The sequence below is a fragment of the Hypanus sabinus genome, chromosome 5 (assembly GCF_030144855.1).
Source record: "Hypanus sabinus isolate sHypSab1 chromosome 5, sHypSab1.hap1, whole genome shotgun sequence".
In the NCBI taxonomy this organism is placed as follows: domain Eukaryota; kingdom Metazoa; phylum Chordata; class Chondrichthyes; order Myliobatiformes; family Dasyatidae; genus Hypanus; species Hypanus sabinus.
This window is the reverse complement of record NC_082710.1, coordinates 50,908,438-50,922,438: the sequence shown is the minus strand read 5'-3', so window position 1 is coordinate 50,922,438 and position 14,001 is coordinate 50,908,438.

The following is a 14,001-nucleotide window of genomic DNA, read 5'->3' as shown; positions in this document are numbered from 1 at the left end:
TGCTGGTAAGACACCCAGTTACGGGGTTTGTAACAGTTGTATAACTCTATAGGCCTGTAACAGATGTTTGATGCTAGCTTAACCCCTGAGTTGGAAATGGGAAATGTTGGAAATAGGAAATTTAAGGTTGAGAGGAGGTTAAAAACTGGCAAAGAAGTTAATGACATTTTCAAATTCTGTATGTGATGCACCATCAAAAACTCTTGGAGACTGGAAGTGAACGATAAGCTTTTATTAGCAGCAAAAAGGGAGCATGGCATCTGGGAGACTGAGGGAGGAGCAGTGCCTCCAATCGCCTTTATACAGGGGTCTGTGGGAGGAGCCACAGGAGCAGTCAACCGAGGGGCGTGTCCAGACAGGTATATGTAGTTCACCACAGTATGTGTTCTGCAAGGGTTGATAGAGGAGGCCTGAGCAGAACTTAATGAAAACTGTTCCACCTACTCCCCCAAAAGACAGGATTGTTTGACCATATGAGTTCCCATGGCTGCATCATTGACACAGAGTAGAGTTTAAGTTTTTCAATAGAGAAAGCTCCTTGACCTGAAATGTTAACTCTGTTTCTGTTTTGATGGATTCTGAATGTTTCCAGCACTTTCTGTTTTTATTTCAGATTTTCAGCATCCACATTAATTTAATTTTTATGTAAACCAACACATTGAGTTACAATTTTTGCCTTGCTTAATATGTTTGAATTTTTTAAATCTTCTAAGATACATCCATGTATTTTTTTCATCTCAATGTAGTATCTAGATAAAGTAATTTCAATTGCATCCTGAGATTCATTTAGCCTTTCGAGTCTCGTTTTGGTCGCCAAGGTAGCGTAGCAGTTACAGTGACACTATTACAGTTCGGAGCATTGGGGTTCAGATTTCAAGTCCAGTGTCCTCTGTAAGAAGTCTGTACATCCTCCCTGTGAGCCCAGTGTTTCCTTTGGGTGCTCACAGTCCAAAGATATCCTATTTAGTAGGTTAATTGGTTATTGTAAATTGTCTTGTAATTAAGCTAGAGTTAGATAGGTTTTTTATTTATTTTTTATTTATTGAGATACAGCATAGAATAGGCAAAATAACTCCTCACAGTGCATGCTGGGAATTGAACCTGAGTCACTGGTACTGTAAAGTGTTGTGCTAATCACTACACTACCATGGCGACCCAATAGGTGGGTTGCTGGATGGAGCAGCTCATTAGGCCAGATGGCCCTGTTCCACTCTGTATCTCAAAATAAAAATCAATAAAATTACATTGAATCTTCTATTCATTTACTGGATGAGGACATCATTAACAAGACCAATGTTTATTTCCATCCAATTTATTGAACCCTTGGGCCTTTGGTAGACAAAACAGAAGAGCACTGAATTTTAAGTGGCAAGGATTGTTTTGAGTGATCTAAGTGTCTTTTGGTATGTGAGTCATTGAGTATATACATGCAGGTAGAGCAAACAATAAGAAAGGCAAATGTTTAGCATGAACATCTTGCTGCAATTATATCGGGCTGTGGTGAGACTTTGCCTGGAATGTTATGTCTGGTCTCCCTATCTAAGGAAGTATACAGATGGAGTGCACTGAAGTTGCCCTGGGTTAATTCCTGTGATGATGAGTTTGTCAAATGGTCAGCGATAAAGCAGACTGAGACTATATTCCCTTTGGCTTAGTAGAAAGTGGAAATGTTGAAAGCTTCTATGGGGATTTGAGGAACAGATGCAAGGATATTTCCCTTGCTTAGGATAGCTTGAACACGGGTCACTGACCCAGAACTGAGATGAGAAAACAATTATTCATCTAGAGAGTAGTGAAGTAGTGTGATACAATGACTGAATGTATTCAGAATAGAAATCAGTACATTTTTAGACAGAAAGAAATCAAGGGATACAAGTTGAGTGCAGCAAAATGGTGCTAAGGGAAAGTTCGTCCTTGATCATTTTGAATGATGGAGGAGCCACAAGAGACTGAAGAACAATCCTGCTCCTTTGCTTAAATATGTATTTCATATTCTTAACCACTGCAGGTCATCTGCTGTAATATTGTCTGATAATACCTCATAAAAACAGTTTGGAGAGAGCAAAGACTGGCTGCATTAAAATGAGATTACACTAATATGAAAGATAAAAATGTGTAGCTAGGGAGATGTGGAAGGTTATGTTTAACTGGATGTAAACACGTATTATTCTATGGTTGCCTTTTCGACAGTCTCATGAGTTGTATGTTAATTCACTTAACATTTACTTATCTTCAAACATTGTTGACTTTACATTCTAAAGATCACATCCATTCTCGGTATATTATTACAAAATCAACCATTTTTAACTGTGGGGATGCTGTTAATAATGGACTTACCGGTACCTCTTGCAGTGGATAAAACTAAAACATGTAGCTTACGCATATCTAGGGTAATGATATTACTTTTATTTGATAGGCTTGGGAAGCCGGCACAGATTCCCAGGCCTTGTTTAATATGATGTCAAAGAAAAAGAATAAGATGTTTTGCAAATATTTTCAGAAAGTGGCAGGACACTATGGAAAGAAAACATTTGTCCATGATCTATCAGTTTAACAAGGGATCAGAAATCCATTCTGACAGTTCTCCAATTTCAGTTGAGTGGAATTTGATGACAAATTGTGCTAGATTTGCATTCAATAGCCATGTAGAATGCTCATGGCTTATACTTGAGACTCAGACATAATCTGCAAACAAAGATAGTGGGAGTAAATATTGACTTTGGTTGACATTCAGGCCAATTGTAAGCTCAGGTGCTTGACTCGGTCTACATCCTGTCTGCTTTTAGTCTCTAGTTCAGTCCATTCCTCTTGATAAGCAGAAGATTTATTATTATCGGGTGGTCAATTTATGCAGGATCATAATGGAGTGGGAACTAACCCTTTAAGAAAGCTAGTAGGTAGATTTCAGGATAACTTTGAATTTTGATGACCAGAAGACTTGTTCTGAGAAGAACATTTGGCAAGGGGTTTGTATGTTGTCTCTATTTCGAGCAGCAGGAACTTGGAGAAAGAAGGGATATATATGAATGAGTAACAAAATGCAGAGTGCTGATTGTCCTTGAAGGATGTCATGAGTTACTTTCTTGAACTACTTAAGCCTATTTTGTAAAGACTCAATGCCTATTTTATTAGGTATGCCTGGTTATTAATGCAAATATCTAATCAGCCAATCATGTGGCAGCAACTCAATGCATATAAGCATGCAGACATAGTCAAGAGGTTCAGTTATTGTTCAGACCAAACTTCAGAATGGGGAATAAATGTGATCTAAGTGACTTTGACTGTGAGTTGATTGTTAGTGCCAGACAGGGTGGTTTGCAGAAACTATTGATTTCCTGGGAGTTTCACACACAGCGGTCTCTGGTGTTAACAGAGAATAGTGTGAAAAACCAAAATAAAAGTCAGTGAGTGGCAGTTCTGTGAAGGAAAATGCCTTGTTAATGAGAGAGGAAGGCCATCGTAACTCAAATAATTCTTTACAACTGTGGTGCGCAGAGGGGCATCGCTGAACACCTAACACATCGAACCTTGAAGTGGATGGGTTATAGCAGCAGGAGACCACAAACATACATTTAGTGGACACTTTATTAGCTATAGGAGGCACATAATAAAGTGGCCACTGAGTGTATATTGTTAGCTAAAATTTTCAACTATTTTGACCCAATTACAATGAAGACAAAATAAAACTTATTGACATACTCAGGTATGCTCAGGGTACAAAACCATGAGAATTGTTTCTTTCCAACAGTATCAGTACATTACCAAGATGACAAACATATCTTAACATAAATTATATTTAGTATCTATAAAAAGTATTCACCCCCTTTGGAAGTTTACTGTCAGAATCAGAATCAGGTTTATTATCACCGACATGTGACATGAAATTAGTTAACTTAGCAGCAGCAGTTCAATGCGATACATAATCTAGCAGAGAAAAAAGAACAAATAAACAAGCAAATCAATTACTTATATTGAGAAAATTTACACAAAAACATGTGAAAATAGACATGCTGTGTATTTAAAAAAAAGTGAGGTAGTGTCCAAAGATTCAATGTCCATTTAGGAATCGGACGGCATAGGAGAAGAAACTGTTTCTGAATTGTTGAGTGTGTGCCTTCAGGCTTCTGTGCCTCCTACATGATGGTAACAGTGAGGAAAGGGCATGGCCTGGGTGCTGGAGGTCCTTAATAATGGACACTGCCTTTCTGAGACACCGCTCCCTGAAGATGTTCTGGGTACTTTGTAGGCTAGTGCCCAAGATGGAGCTGACTGGATTTACAACCATCTGCAGTTTCTTTTGATCCTGTGCAGTAGCCCCTCAATACCAGACAATGATACAGCCTGTCAGAACGCTCTCCATGGTACAACTATAGAAGTTTTTGAGTGTATTTGTTGACATGCCAAATCTCTTCAAACTCCTAATAAAGTATAGTTGCTGTCTTGCCTTCTTTATAGCTACATTGATATGTTGGGACCAGGTTAGATTCTCAGAGATCTTGATACCCAGGAACTTGAAGCTGCTCACTCTCTCCACTTCTGATCCCTCTTTGAGGATTGGTATATGCTCCTTCATCTTACCCTTCCTGAAATCCAGTCAGCTCTTTCATCTTACTGATGTTGAGTGCCAAGCTGTTGCGATGGCACCATTCCATTAGTTGGCATATCTCACTCCTGTACGCCCTCTCGTCACCACCTGAGATTCTACTAACAAAGGTAGTATTTTCAGCAAATTTATAGATGGTATTTGAGCTATGCCTAGTCCCACAGTCATGTATATATAGAGAGTAGAACAGTGGGCTAAATACATGCCTTTGAAGTGCACCAGTATTGATAATCAGCGAGGAGGGTATGTTATCACCAATCCACACAGATTGTGGTCTTCTGGTTAGGAAGTCGAGGATACAATTGCAGAGTGAGGTACAGAGGCCCAGGTCCTGCAACTTATTGGTTTACAACATTGACTCACAGCCACATTGACTTAATCTGGCTTTTTTTTTGACACTGATCAATTGAAAAAGACTCTTTTGTGTCAAAGTGAAAACAATACAAAGTGATATAAATTAATTACAAATATAAAACACAAAATAATTGATTGCATAATACTCACCCCCTTTAATATGACACACCAAATCATCACTGGTGCAGCCAATTGGTTTTAGGAGTCACATAATTAGTTAAATGGAGATCACTAGTGTACAGTAAAAGGTGTTTCTATTGATTATAGTAGAAGCGCACCTGTATCTGGAAGGTTCTTCTGCTGGCGAGTCAGTATCCTGGCAAAAACTAAACCATGAAAACAAAAGAATCTTCCAAGCAACTCCGCAAAAAAGGTTACTGAAAAGCACAAGTCAGGAGATGGATACAAGAAAATTTCCAAGTCACTGAATATCCCTTGGAATACAGTTAAGTCAATCATCAAGAAATGGAAAGAATATGGCACAGCTGTAAATCTGCCTAGAGCAGGCCCCCTCAAAAATGGAGTGACCGTACATGAACGAGACTATTGAGTGAGACCACCTAGAGACCTATGACAACTCTGGAGGAGTTACAAGAGTCAGTGGCTGAGATGGGAGATACTGTGCATACAACAACTGTTACAAACAAGAGAGAATCTGCAGATGCTGGAAATTCAAGCAACACACACAAAATGCTGGAGGAACTCAGCAGGCCAGGCAGCATCTACGGAAAAGTACAGTCGATGTTTTGGGCCAAGACCCTTAGGCAGGACAGCCAGACCAAATATCAGAATGGGGACTGCCAGAAGCATGTCAACTATACTTTTCTCCTGGCCTGCTGAGTTCCTCCAGCATTTTGTGTGTTATTCAACAACTGTTGCCCAGGTGCTTCACTAGTGGCAGCTTTATGGGAGAGTGGTAAAGAGAAAGCCATTGTTGAAAGAAATTCTCATGAAATCTTGGCTAGAGTTTGCAGAAGGCATGTGGGAGACTCTGAAGTCAGCTGGAAAAAGGTTCTATGGTCTGATGAAACCAAACTTGAGCATTTTGGTCATCAGACTAAATGTGGTGGCTGCATCATGCTGTGGGATATTTCACTTCAACAGGCCCTGAAAGACTTGTCAAGGTAGAGGGTAAAATGAATGCAGCAAAGTACAGGGAAATCCCGGAGGAAAACCTGATGCAGTCAGCAAGAGAACTGTGACTTGGGAAAAGATTTGTTTTCCAGCAAGGCAATGACCCCAAGCATAAAGCCAAAGCTACATAGGAGTAGCTTAAAAACAACAAAGTTAATGTCCTGGAATGGCCAAGTCAGAGTCCAGACTTCAGTCCAATTGAGAATTTGTGGCTCGACTTGAAAAGGCTGTTCACTCACAATCCCCGTGCAATCTGACAGAGCTTGAACAGTTTTGTAAAGAATAATGAGGGAAACTTGCAGTGTGTAGATGTGCAAAGCTGATAGAGGCCTATCCACAGACTCAAGCCTGCAATTGCTGCCGAAGATGCATCTACTAAATACTGTACTGATTTGAAAGGGTGAGTAATTGTGCAATCAATTATCTTGTGTAATAACTTTAGACCAACTTGTAGCAATTTGTTTTCACTTTGACACAAAAGAATCTTTTCTGTTGATCAGTGTCTTATAAAAGCCAAATTAAATCCACTGTGATTCGATGTTGTAAACCTTCTGGGGGGTGGTGTTGAATACTTTCATAGGCACTGTATGTAATAAAACTAAACAATATAATAAAATAATGATACTAGTGCAAGGCAAGAGAGAACAATCTATAAATTATGTTATTATTTATTCATTTACTTGTCACATGTACATTGAAACATACAGTGAAATGGGTTGTTTGTTAACAACCAGCATAGACTCAGGATGTACTGGGGGGCAGCCTATAAGTTTCACCACATATTCCAGCACCGACATAGCACACCCAAAATGTTTGGTAGAGCAACACAGGCAGGAACAGAACAACAGCGACAAAACAATAAAACAGCAAAGTAAACCACTTTCTTCCCTCCCACTGGCACACACCAACAATCCTCCAACCACAGAAAATGCTACTTCTGTGCCTCCAATCTTCAGTAGATTCATGGACTCACAGACATCAAGCCTCTAAATTCCCAGTGGGCTCACAAACTCATGGCATCGGCCATCGGGCCTCGACTTCCAGACCTGCCGACTTTGGTTCTTCAACCTTTGGTCTTGGATCTTCAGTATTGACTCCAGGACTCAAGCCTTGAGCTCCAGACTTGCCAGTGATAGGATCCCAAACTTCAGGTGATGTGAACTCGAATCCAGACTAGAACTTCCTGCCCACATGGACCTCCAATCCTGGAACCCACTAACCTGGGAGGACTCAATGTCTTGGTAGTCACCAGCCCTTGTCCTTGCTGGTTTTCATCCACAGCACTTGCCAGCCCAACATCCTTCCATGGATATACAGCTAAATGGTGGTGGCATGAAGCAAATGAATCAGTGGTGTGAAGTCAATAAATGCACATGGCAGAACAGAGAAATGCTGAGATCTCACAGAACTCTTGATTTTGAGGAGGTTTAGGAGATAAGAAATGGGAAGACCATGGAATAATTTGTGCTCCAGAACAAGAACTTTGAGATTAAAGCATTGCTAGATCAGGAGCCAATCAAAGTTAGCAAGCGTATAACATCACATTTTATTATAAATTTAGAAGTTAAAATATAGAAAATGTGTTTATTTTGGCAAACCGACATTTGCACATTTAGACTTCCAGCATGGGCATCGAATACGGATCAGGCATAGGACTCCTAACCCAGCAGTCCTGAGGCTAATTGTACCACTGCTATCACCGCTGCAATCAACTAATACAGCAACAGCAGTCAAGACAAATATTATGAAGCCCATATGACAGAAATGAATAAGTTAGCAGGACTTCAAAACCTGAGCATTTGAGTTGTGCTCCATAATTTTCAAATTTTGCGACTGGCCAAATGAACTGAAGTGATATTATCCAGCTCTGTAAATTCTGAGATTTTGCATTCCTGTCTCCTTGCTAGATGTTTATGCAGCCCTGTCCACACTTATGTTTGTGTTTTACTACTTAACTAATAGACATTTCTACAGTTCATTGCAAGGGCAATACTAAAGTAATCTTTCTGTTCATATATGATGTAGGTGTGAGTTATTTCTACAGAAAAGGTTTAGATGAGAAATTAATTTCCAACTAAATCAATTTAAGTCCTGGAAAGCCTGGAGGGGCTGAATGGACTCCTCCCATTCTATAATTTTACAGTGATTTTCCTGGTTTTAATTTTAAATTGGTTTGTGCTTTAGTTTAATTTTATGTCAAGCTTTTTTGATATTTTGAGGTTTCTTTTAGTTCCACTATTGCTTTATTTCACTAGTTTTGCTGTTCTGTCTATTTGATAGCTCACAGACAATGTGAATGTTTCTTTAAAGTTTCTTTAATGTTGACAATGCATAAATCTTAATGTGTCAATGACTGTTTTGATTACAAATTTGTCGCATATCATTAGGTTTACAGATGAATTAAATCAAAAGTATTTGGGATTATGTATCAATTTAGAAAAAAATATATTATATTTCACTCTTAAAGCACTTCAGGATCTTTTAATGTAATGGAGTAATATAAACATCAGGTGTTGATTGCAAATGTGTAACAATGCGTGTACCTGGTGTATGTTTGTCCAGTTATAGATGAAGAGAAAATCAAATCCATGACAAACAATGAATTCAAAGGCAACACGAGAGAGTCTGCAGATGAGTCATGAGAGTCATGAAGAGAAGAAATGTTCTGTAGCCAAATTTGCTAATCAAATAGAGACTGGTGGCCCAGCCATTGTGAAAAGCACACGCAGTGCTCACAAAGTGATATGTACTGCAGATAGCTTAAGTGACTGGGCAAAAAGTTGAAAGATGGAATATACTATGGGAATACGTAAATGAGGTTATCTATTTTGGAAAGGTATCTGGGGACCCTGCTGTATGAAACAGATAATGTTATTTTGCTGGTTCAGCAAGCAGGCTATTAGAATACTGTCCTTTATTGCAAGGTGTTTGCTGTATTAAAAAAAAGCAGTTTTGACCTCCACATTTGAAGATATGCTTGCAGTGTAGAGAAATTTCACAAGATTGATTCTTAGGATATGGGGGATATATAAAAACATTAAGAAGATTGGGCCTATATTAATTGAGTTACTTAGAACTAGGATGCATTGCTTCAGAAGAAAGGATCAGCGATGTGAAATTAAGAATTTCTTCTCTCATGGGCCAGTTTAAAGGAAGACATTAACCAAAGAACCAGTAATTTCCAAGATTTCTCAAACTCCAGTCTTTGATCTATAATAGTATACAGATTATTGTGTAGGTTTCTGCAGATAACACAAAGCCGGTTGTTTAATGTTTGATGAAACCCATAACACATTTTATTGAACTGCAAAACCTAAAAACTAAAAACATTTAAAAATGTTTTAGGAAATAACGTCATCACGTCAGACCAGTCTCTTAAAGCAAAACCACAACTCAATGTTGGTGATTGTGAATTATGTACATTTTTACCAATTACATTACTTTACACAGCTTCCCCCCCCCCCCCCCCTCAGAATTCACTGAAACTGGCATTGTGAGCCTGGCTGGAGCTCAAACAAGCTGCGTGGCTCAGGTCCTGTGTTCCATGGATGGAGAAAACACAGGTGCCTCTAGCTTGTCCAGAGGTTTGTTCACACACTCATGGTTATGTTGTGATGCACCAAGCATGGCAGCAAAATACTCCAAATCTTGATGGGCCGGTTTAAGCCAATCTACTGAAATACATTCAGGTTTACCCCTCCTATCTATGATGCAAGTAATTTCTCCCCGTTCCAAAACACGGAGTAGGCCATTGTAAGGGGGCCTAAGGGGATGTTGGTGTGCATCATGGCAGACAAATACAAATGATGCAGAATATAGGACAACAGGAACCCAAGAGTGTTGTATGCCAAGATGGGTGTTAGGAATAGGTGAAAAGGAATTGCATTTACCGAGGGTGGAACACTGTGGTGAGGCTGACTAGACGGTCATGGTACAGGAATGAAATCACCTTGCACTCATAACATTTCCCATATACCAACTCAGCCATAGGTAACTGCAGGTCCTTTTTTGGAGCAGTTCTGAGCCCCAGCAGAACCCATGGGAGTCAATCATGACAACACTCATTGGACAGGGAAGTCTTCAGAGTAGTCTTTAAGGAGTGGTTAGACTGCTCACATAGGTCATTGGTCTGCAGGGGATATGCCAGGGTGTGATGTATCCTAACGCTGAGGTTCTGGGCCATTGCAGCCCAGACGTCTGAAATGAACTGGGGACGACAGCCTGAGGAAATATCAGATGGGGGTGCAAAACTGAGCAACCTGGGTGCTGATGAATGCCGAAGCCACACCTGCGCCTCTCACTGATGCTAGAGGGATGACCTCTGGACACCTGGAGGTACGGTCCACCATTGTAAGAATATGTGTGAAACCATGGGAGAATGGGGAATGACCAACAACGTCCACATTGACATGGAACTCCAAAACCTCTGCACAAAGTGTGCTAAAAACCTTTTATGTAAATCCATCAACATGTGAGACCAGCCTCTTAAACTGAAACCCCAACTCAGTGTAGGTGGTTGTGAATTATGTTACCTTACATATGAATGGTTTGTTCTACAGCTCAGGGCGTAACTACCCACATTACCATTATTGAAGAAGCAGATTCGGACACGGTACTGACATGTTTGCCTACCACTATCGTCTTCCTGATAGGCCGAAGGTATACGCCAGCCTTTGGTTGCTTAGCTTCTGCAATATCCCATTGGCTTCTACTCTTAACTTTATTTCTCCATGCAGTGTCCTGTGTACTTTCTTGGAAGGGGGAACATTTTAGCTGCTTCTGAAGCCTTCCTGGAGTTAGAATCTAACTCATTATTATTCTCTATTCTTATCAGTTATAAACTATATACTTAAATTCCATTAGTTCTGTTGACTTAGCGGGCTAGTCTGTGGCCAGCTTTCACTGGCTCTGGTCCAAGGCTTACCTCATTCCCCTGTCCCAAATAAGAATGTGTCTCTGATTCCAAACAAGAGAGAATCTGCAGAAGCTGGAAATCCAAGCGACACACACAAAATGCTGGAGGAACTCAGCAGGCCAGGCAGTATCTATGGAAAAGTGTGCAGTAAACATTTTCGGGCCAAGACCCTTCATCAGGACAGGAAAAGAAGGGTGCAGAAGCCAGAATAAGAAGATGGGGGCGGGGGGAATGGGCTGTGCATTGTCTTTGTTCCATAGCAGTTTTGGAGATATTTGATTCCTTCAGACCAGCAGTTCCTCTAGCAGTTTGTTCTTTGCTCCAGATTGCAGCAGCTGCAGTTTTATCTGTCTATCTACCAATTCAGTATTATTTCTTAAGCTGCATTTTCCAAACTATTTATCTCCACATTGACTTTTAGAATAAATTAGAAGCCAAATAAAATGGGACAATATCAGACAATTCTAAGTAAATCTTGGAGCTGGTGATTCGCCATCCAATTGACGCCTAATTATTAGCTTGTTTAGCTGAGCGTAGCACACATTCAAGTATTTCATGTATTATATTAATTGTAAAATATCTGTAGACCGATCGAGACATATGGAATAGCACACATAAAATGCTGGAGGAACTCAGCAGATCAGGCAGCATCTATGGAAAGGAATAAGCTGTTGATGATTCAGGCACCTGGAACATGCTTTCAAAATTAAATAGTGTGGCAAATGTTGAATGAATGTAATTCTTGCACTGTTTCATGAGGCAGTCATACCCAGTAGATTAATTACCTCAGAATTGTTCTGTGGCCAGAGGGAAGAGGATGTGATTGCGAGTGAGGAACACAGGAAGATCCAAGCTTGCTCAACAGGTCTGAGATTGTTGTTCTATATGAGGATGAGAGTGGGGGCTATAGGAAGAATGAGCAAGTGCACCATATTCCCATGGAACACGGAGCCATTCAAGAGGAGAAGGGAGAGAAGAAAAATGTAGTTGTGATTGGAGATAGTATAGTTAGGGGAATAGACACAATTCCTTGTTTTCCAGAGGACCGAAAAATTGCAAATGTAACTCCACTTCTTAAAAAGGGAGAGAGGCAAAAGACAGGAAATTATAGGTTAGTTACACTGACTTCAAGATGTCAGATCCATTCCTAAGGATGAGAGTTTGGGGTACTTGGAGGCAAATGAGAATATTGGTTGAAGTCTACATGACAGATCTGTTGGAATTCTTTGAGGAAGTAAAAAGCAGGATAGATGAGGGACGGTCACTGGATGTTGCTTGCTTGGATTTTCAGATTGCCTTTGGCAAGGTGCTGTCCATGAGGCTGCAAAACAGTAGGAGAGTCTATTGCATTACAAGCCAACATGGACAGAAGATTGGTTGATGGTAAGAGGCAAAGAGTGGGAATAAAGGGGGCCTTTTCTGGTTGGCTGCCAGTGACTAGTGGTGGGGTCACTTGCTTTCATTTTATATGTCTGTCACATCTCGCTATCAGGTGTGGGTAAGTGTCCTCGACGATGGTCACCAGTTTAAAAAAAAACAGATGATAAACCTACAACAGCACATTAGTGCAGGGGGTCTTATTTAATGCTAGATGAAAAAAAAAATGCAAAAGCTGCACAAAAGTTGTGAAGAAAAAAAGTATTTACAAATAGACAAATTAAAACAAACATATATGTACAAAAATTTACAGAGGTGTTCTCCATGACACTTTGTCTTTAACTTTCCGATATAACTACTCACCAGCCGTTAAATCCAACCTCCACACCAGTGGTGATGCCTGCAGGTATAGGTATAGGGCTCCTGCTCCCACTAACCCAGGCGTTATTTTAGGACACCCCAAACTGTCCCTCTGGTCTTTTGTCTACAAACCGATGTAACAGCGTGAGTGAAAATAAATGAAACTGTTTGGAATCCCTGTATCTAGAATCTTTATTTTTATGAGTTATACACCAGTAGAACACATTAACTGAAAGGATTACTTGGATTAGAAAAGCTGGTTTTAATGATGGGGTGTGTAAATGGTGAATTCCCAAGCACCGCAGAACGGGAGGGCGAAGTGGGTGAACTACTGGGGAACTGGACGAGGGACAGAACGAGGAGGAGTGGCTAACTGGGCAAAGGGGCAAGGTTAGCGGGAGAATTGGCATTGCCAACCTGCTCTGTCACAATGTCGATGATTTGGATGATTGAATTGATAACTATGTTTGCAGATAATAGAAAGATGGTGTAAGGGCAGATAGTGTTGTGGAAGTAGGAAGACTGTGGGAGGACTTGGACAAGTTAGTGGAATGGGCAATGAAGTGCCAGATGATATACCGTGTGGGGAAGTGTTTGGTCATGCACTTTGGTAGAAGGAATAAAGGCATAGTCTATTTTCTAAATGGGGAGAAAAATCAGAAATCAGAGATGCAAAGGAACTTGGGAATTCTAGTGGAGGATTCCCTGAAGATTAACTTGTGGGTTCAGTCAACAGTAAGAAAGGTAAATGCAATTTTATCATTCATTTCAAGGGAACCAGGATATAAAGTAAGGATTGGAAATGCACTTGGAGTATTGTAAGCAGTTTTGGGCCCTCTATCTGAGAAAGGATGTTCTGGAATTGGAGAGAGTCTGAAGAGATTCAGGAGAATGATCCCGGGAATGAAAGGGTTAACATATGAGGAGTTGTGTGGACTTGAAAAGAAAGAGCACATGGAGAACCGTACAACCAGTGGCATACAAAGGGACTTGGGAATTCTAGTGCAGGATTCCCTGAAGATTAACTTGTGGGTTCAGTCAACAGTAAGAAAGGTAAATGCAATTTTACCATTCATTTCAATTTAAGAATTTAAGAGCACATGGGGAACATTTAATTCATTCTTTTCATTCACTTCAAGGAATGCTTGATCACTCGGAGCCTGTATTCGCTGGAGCTTAGAATGAGGGGAGATATCATTGAAACCTATTGAATATTGAAATGCCTAGATACAGTGGACACGGAGATGATGTTGTTAAT